Source organism: Limulus polyphemus, unplaced genomic scaffold (genome assembly GCF_000517525.1).
Source record: "Limulus polyphemus unplaced genomic scaffold, Limulus_polyphemus-2.1.2 Scaffold2240, whole genome shotgun sequence".
NCBI classification, from domain to species: Eukaryota; Metazoa; Arthropoda; class Merostomata; order Xiphosura; family Limulidae; genus Limulus; species Limulus polyphemus.
In genome coordinates this window covers 72,529-80,042 of record NW_013667850.1, presented here as the reverse complement: position 1 = coordinate 80,042, position 7,514 = coordinate 72,529, and the positions used below count along the sequence as shown (strand labels likewise).

The window sequence follows — 7,514 nt, the reverse complement described above, 5'->3', positions numbered from 1 at the left end:
TCATAACAAACCAATATCTCTCAACTTACATTTTATAACATTTTTCTTTATATTATGTACATTTACTGATATAAATATAGGTAAATGATATGTTGCATCATATATATATATAATAATTCTAGGAGTTATTTGAGTAAGAAAGCCATTAGTGTAAAAATAACCAATTAAAGTTTGTGATTTGAACGATATTCTACTTGTGTTTGTTAAAAAAAAACATTTGCAAACGTCCTATTAATATAATTATTAGTATACTGATTTATTTTATGCTATAATAAGTAAATATTCATGTCTCAATGTATACTTTACTTTCAAAACACATTAATATGCTGTATTTCAGTATCAAAAGATTCCATACGTTGACTGAGTGAAATCAATCCCATGCCGAAACAGTACACAAAAGCCGGTGCTGAAATTCGGTTTTAACAGCACACGCGGATGTGAATGATAACACATGAAACCTGGCAGGAAATGCATTGGTTAAAATATTTATGTCTATATATAATGATCACTTGAAGACATGGTAAAAATATATATATGGGTCATAATCCTTTCGTTTAATTCATAAAATCATGATTACGTGGAAGACATGATAATTTCAATAAATCAATACATGTATTATTCTGACTCAATATATTAACTAGTTCATCTTAGAAGTTAGAAAATGGGAAACTATGATTCATAGAATTTCTATAATAATGATAATTTTCATCTAGATTTGAATATTTAATAAAGTGTTCAAATGTTGGTAAAGAGCATTGCAAATGACACAAAAAAACGTAATAAATACAATTTTTATTACTTTTACGTAATCTACAGGATTATTTACTAACGACGATTATTTTATAACTCTGACTGATATCACCACCTAGTTTTCGTTACCTAATACTTAAATAGATGAAATTTGACAAAAGGTGATCCCGGAGTTTTACGTTAAAAAAAACACAAGTATGTGTTTACAGTTGTCATGTTGTATTTCAGATAAGCTGTTAATTGCCTAACAAATGCTTGGAAATAATTTTACTTGACACTGGTTACCAGTTAAAGAAGAAAAGCTCACGAGTTAAGCGACACATAATTACAAGAATATTCTATTTTCTAGGATAAATTGAATTAAATTGAATGTCAGTTTTTAAACTGGGAGTTTACCTAAATTACCAGTGCCGTAGCCAGGGTAATTTTCGGAGGTAGGGTGGAAAGTTTGTTTGTTTGTAAATAAGCACAAAGCTACCCATTGGGCTATCTGTGCTCTGCCCACCACGGGTATCGAAACCCGGTTTCTAGCGTTATAAGTCCGCAGACATACCGCTGTGCCACTGGGGGGAGCAGGGTGGAAGGACAGTGAGCAAAAGACTTGCATTGTAAAGAAAATGAAAAGTTCAATAATTTCATATTTAAATTTATGATGAAACAATAATAATTACTAATTCCGTTTTGCAAAAAAACATTTGACAAGATGCCACATAAATGGTTTGTAAAAAAATTGTCTCTATAGGTGTGGAGATAAGTTAGCAAATTGAATAGAAGAGTGGTTGGATGGAAGAAAGCAGTTAATTTAAGGGAAGAATTAATAAATATTTGAATGATAATGGCTGGCTATAAGATTTTTAAACATTTATTTAATAGTTTTAGTTTAGTTTAGAGGATGGGAAACCTCAATGTACCAATAGGTCCTTTACTGTCCCTAAACATAATATTATGTTAAGTTGCAGGCTAGTAGACAACATAAGTTGTGGCCTTTATTACCCGTGATTGGAAGATTTATATTTCGAAGAAGTACAATCTCTTTTAAAATCTCTGACTCCAATCTTCCCAAATGCTGGCCGTTATGGATCTATTCTGATTGATACAGCCTATAGCTCTAGCCATAATAAAAAGCTTCACTTTGTCACTTGAACATCATGATGTGTGAGTTAAATTTGGAATATGTAAGCCTATTTTCAAATAGCAAAGTTATAAAATAATATCACGAATGAATGATATCCTGTAAATTCAACACAAATAACAGTTACCGAATATTGTCACCGTATGTTCAGGAACGGATTGGAAACCTAAAACGGCCCGGAAAAATACTCAGGACGATATACATATATATATATAACTAAAAAAATAAGGATGATATACATATATATATATATATATAGAGAGAGAGATGTACTGTAGTTTAGTCAGTTGCTACTGGGACAGTATAACCACGTTATTACCCCACTGGCCCAGGCGTCACCGGTCCAACGGGATAATTTCCCGTGTCCCGGTGGATCAATCCGCCCCGCGTATGTTTATAGAACTGGGCCTTCACCTTTCTCTGTTTTAACACAACTAGTTAATATTATGAGACAGTTTTTACCATTTCAGTTTCCAGTTGTCATTTCTCACATAAATTGTACGTTATCGACATAGCTGAGGCTTCACAAAAGGTTGAAAGTAAAATCGTTAATGAATTTGGGTTGTTTGAGAGAGATACCTAGAAAACAGCATCCTCGCCCTGTGTTGCTGGACAGCAGCAGCCAGTTAGGCTCACGTATTATTCCAATGTTGATGGAAGTAACGAAGAGACTCTTAAAACTTATTATCTTAACAAACCATCAAACACATTTTCACAAATGAACAATACCGAACAAAACTTGACACTTATAGTCGTAAAAGAACCTTTAATTATAAATCAATAGATTATTCTTTGACTATTTCCAAACAAATATTTCCTCACGTGGATTTTGAAATTGTTACCATAACATGGATTATCTTTCATTTACACTTTATAGGTAGATCATCAATTATATAAAAATCATCAGTTACAAATCAGTGTTCTGTAATTTTAACTAAGTAAGTTTTTCAACTAATGGTTATAAGCTCCAAAGTTTACCTCTAAACCATGAAAGGATTGTGTAACAATTCAAAACTCATTGGCGCTTGTGTAAATGCTCAATGTTAAAAACTCACTTTTTCATAAACAACTATTTAATGTACACAAATGTTTTTTGTAGCATTAAATTGTCAGGTGTTTACTATCAATATGAGCGTAAATGTTTTGATGACGTTTTTGTTTTCTAATTCATTTTACACATTCAATAATTGGCATGAAATTGTATCAGGCCTCTAAAAAATAAGATCTGTTTTCATCCTACGTTTTTGAAAAATTGAGGCTGGCGAATGGCATTTATTTCTTAATCTTACCTTTCATTATTTAGCCTAATATTGGACATAAAAGTACTCCACAAAAAGACTGTTTAATATAAGCTGTCAACATTTTCATTTTAAAAACTTCTGGATTACTTGACAGAATATATACCAAAAAATAAACGCTGGTCACTGGTTGTAAAATATAAAAGTAAAGAGGCATGGACGTCAAATTATGAGCGGACTGGAAAGAAAATTTGTCTAGTCATTATTTGTCTCAGATAAAATAATTCCTTTCATGGCTCAAATAAAAACCAACTTAAACTTTTTTTTTTCTACTGTTCAACATCAGGTTCGTTGTTATCGTAAGCGAAAACGTCAAGTGCCGGGATACGAGTTAATCGATTACTTTAGAAGATTTCAAAGAGTAAAATAAAATATATTGTCTTCGTATAATTGTAAGACAGATCAAAGACGTTCGAAAAAGAAAATATGTAGATATTGCTCTGTTCAACTAAAAGCTAATAATAACTGTGCACTAATACACTGATAACTTTTACTGGAAATAATATAAATATTTCAAAACACTTAAATCTATAGTTCAATTAACATGGATTTTAATAGTACCATCAAATACTGTTAAAATTTGTTTAAAAGTACAGTAAATGTTTTATATATGTATAAACCGTGTCATGATGTATCGTGTAATTCTTACATAAGTTTTGAAATACTCGTAACGATTCACTTGGCATTAACCTGAACTCGTACATTAGCTTGTGTCACGAGGTTCATCACAAGAGCGACGACAAATTACTTACTTATTCTGGCTAACATCGCTATTATTATTATTATTTTACTTCTTTAGTACACATACCAAGTTTAAAAACAATTCTTTACATGATTTTTATTCATAATTGTCTTTTCAAACTTTTAGTTACGGCTCTGTGGTGAACAAATAATGTAATTTACAATATAAATAGAATGAACACATATCACAAAAACAATCTACGTGCTTACGATTTAAAAATTGACAACAAACTTAACCACTAACAACCAGAAACTATCAGATTCAGCAGTAGATTTTATCTTTCGACTATTAATGCAAAAGCAGAAATATCACATAAGACTTAAAACTATTGTATGCTCATAATCAATGCTACATTTTTATAAGTTTTCTGAGCATTTTTAATCTACCCTGGTCTCATCCTACCTGTTTATCACACTTGATACTACCGTACAAATAGGCTACTTGAAAATATAAATTGTTAATACAACAAACAGCTAAGTTCTACAAAAAATAATTTATTCGTTGTCTTGAAATAAGTTGATCTTTGAATGTGCGAGTACTTTCCTACTTGCAAATTTTAATCATGTGGTGACATTCGTCACTAAAGTGAAGTGCCTGACAGAATGGTTACAGCTATGAAGGGCTTGAATGGCTAATAATTATGAGGAATATGTTTTAGCACATTCGCGCACAGCTACTCGGGGACTAGCTATGATAGTTGACCCAAATTTTGAACTCATAGGCGAGAGTGAAAACTGCTAGTTAACAACGCCAACTCCTGAACTACTTTTGTCTGACGAAAAGTGGGATTTGATCGTTACTCTTATAACGCACCCACAACGCCAAAATGCAAAGTAACTTTCACATCCAACTCGTCAAGAAACGTTTTATAATTCGAGCCTTTTCCTCTAGTTTTCGGATAGTATTTTTATTTATCTATTAACATTCGGCCAATCTATACATAATAGTTTTTATGCTAACTTTCTGAGAATTAGGTATTAAACTCTAAATTTTTAACCCTATTTTCAAAAGTGAGATAAAAGAACAACTACAGTTTTATTATACCTTAAAAATGCAACAATTGTATAACACTGTCACTGTATATGTGTGTGTATATATACATATATATAGTACAGAGTTATACAGAATTTTATACAGAAGTTGAATGTTATCACAATACTTGAGGCTTCACAAAAAGTTCCTAGTATAGAGGTTTTTTTTCTTTCTTGATACAGAAAAACAGCTATTTCCTGTGTGCCGCTGGACGGCGGAAATCTGTTAGGCTTAGGTATCATTCCTTTATCAGTGGAAATAATAAAGAGGATGCATGTGACCAAGATAAGAATGGTGTTTCTCAACACCTCCAAGTCTGAGATGCTATCCTAACCTAAGATGAATTTCCGGAACAGGGGTCTCGATATCCTGGAAATAATGAGGATGTTACAGGTATAAAAGTAATGGTTTAGGCTGCCAAGGCACGACCTCTTAACTAACATCGCCTCAGCAATTTGGACATTGTGTTTCGTAGTAAGTGTGCTATCTTTACATATAATTATATTTACTTCAAATATTCAAAAAATATGCTAGTAATTCTAGAATAAGACACTCTCCGGGAATATTCTAAAGTAAGTGAAATATAGTCGCGGAATTAATTAGTTAGAAGAACTGGAAATTTTGTTTTATATATAAGTCCATTTATAGCTAAGAAAGGGATTCTTTCAGACACACTATTAAGAAACCAATTATATTATCTAAGCATGATATATTATGAAGTGTAATGTTATACTCAGAATGAGTTCTATAAGCAGTTGGTGATACATAATGTAGATTTACAGTTTAAAAACTGAAATTCATTGAAGTTAAATGTATACAAGATCTAACATTTATCCGATAAACATTTTTTATTTAACTACTAATCAGATTCAAGCAAAATTTTGTTAAATATTTAAGACCATAAAGTTTTACAAAGTTTTACAAGCTTTAATCTGGTTAAAAACTATTCACAAGTTGAACCATATCGTGATATTGAAATAATTGCAGATAAGAGCTTTGAATATGAAAACCCGGATTATATTTATTCAAGGATTTCAATTTTGAAATCAAATACTTATAATAAAATCACTTAGATCGAGCTTTAGACAAACCGGCTATCATTGTTTGTTGGAAATATTTTAGGTAAACTTTCATCTACAACGCCACCATGAGGAAGCTTGTAGTTGCTCTGTGCCTGATGATGGTATTGGCTGTGATGGTGGAAGAGGCCAAGGCTAGGAGATGGTGCTTTAGAGTGTGTTACAGGGGATTTTGCTATCGCAAATGTCGAGGGAAGAGAAAGTGAGCTGATTTTAAAATTCTGATTATTTTTAACCGTCACTATAACAAGTGATTGCGTTAGTAAAGATCAACATTTTTGGATAAATCAAATCCGTCTGATTCTTTGAAAAATTATATGAATGACGTCTGAATCTATTACATTAAATCTTATAAAAATCATGGTAATTTTAAGTAAGAAAACAACCAGTCTCTGAGTCTTGAATTTAAAGATTCGTATTTGGTTAAAATTTTAAAATCAAATACTTAGCCTGGCCTTAACTTCCGTTCTTTTGAGTGGCTTGCATATATAAAGTTAAGTTTTCGTTTTGTATTTGCAAGCTGGGCCATAGTGAGGGATGTTCACATAAAGCTTAAGCTGTTGCTTTTTAGAACTTAAGGGATATTTACAGTCTCACAACTGACATTTTTATGTAAATTATCATTTCAAAAAGATCTGTTTACGATGCTTCTGTATAGTGAAGTACGTGAGTTCCGTGACCGTGGGTATGATGTAAGAGCCATTCCAGAAGAAGCGTTGTTTTCACGACAAGACGATATAGAAGACGACGATGACGAGTAAGAAATTTGGAATTCAGAGAAAGTAAGTTGCATTGCCTTAAATAAAAAATGTACATGTGTTGTAAGATAATTACTTTAAAGAACTGGCGCATTGTAATTTGGAATTACTCTACTAATCTAATATTTTTTCCGTATATGAAAGTATAACATCGCGCAGGTGTAAGAGGTCAATTTGGAGTTTAGATTTGTTGACTTACTACGTTTCGTTTACTTTGCTCTTTCAACCCAACTAGTCTGTTAAGCAGTACGTTTACGGACAACGTAAAAATCCGGGGCTCGATACCCTGTGGTCGACAGAGAGTAGATAGCCTATTTTGTAGCTTTGCTCTAAAACACACAACCAGACCATTGGGCTTTTGATGACTTGATATATGAGCGAATAATCGTGTAACTTTGATTTGGAGAAAAATGCTTAAAGTTCTGTGATTAATAATTTTGTTTTGTTTCGACGTAAATGTGGATATCGGATCACTTTAACACAGACCATTTCTTCTTCAGTTGTCCACCTGATCGATGTTGATGAAACCTTGGAACGAACGACTTTTATGGTTTTTAAACCTTTTCAGAGGTTTAACATATTTGTATATTTGTGTTCAATGAAACACGTTCTTTAATCACTATTTCTTCTTTGTGCACAAAGACAATCTTAAAGACTTTCTGTACTATCTTGGTTGTTGTAATAGTTGGGTATTATAATAAATATATCAAGCATTGAAGAATA

The 7,514-nt window shown here is 32.0% G+C and overlaps 1 long non-coding RNA gene across 1 annotated transcript; it reads left to right on the top strand.

The window, feature by feature from the left end:
- The first annotated feature begins 5,376 nt into the window (after window positions 1–5,376).
- LOC106466376 lies at window positions 5,377–7,514 on the top strand. The gene is made up of 4 exons (XR_001291260.2): window positions 5,377–5,428; window positions 6,077–6,235; window positions 6,692–6,815; window positions 7,292–7,514. It is a non-coding gene; the product is annotated as an uncharacterized LOC106466376 (long non-coding RNA).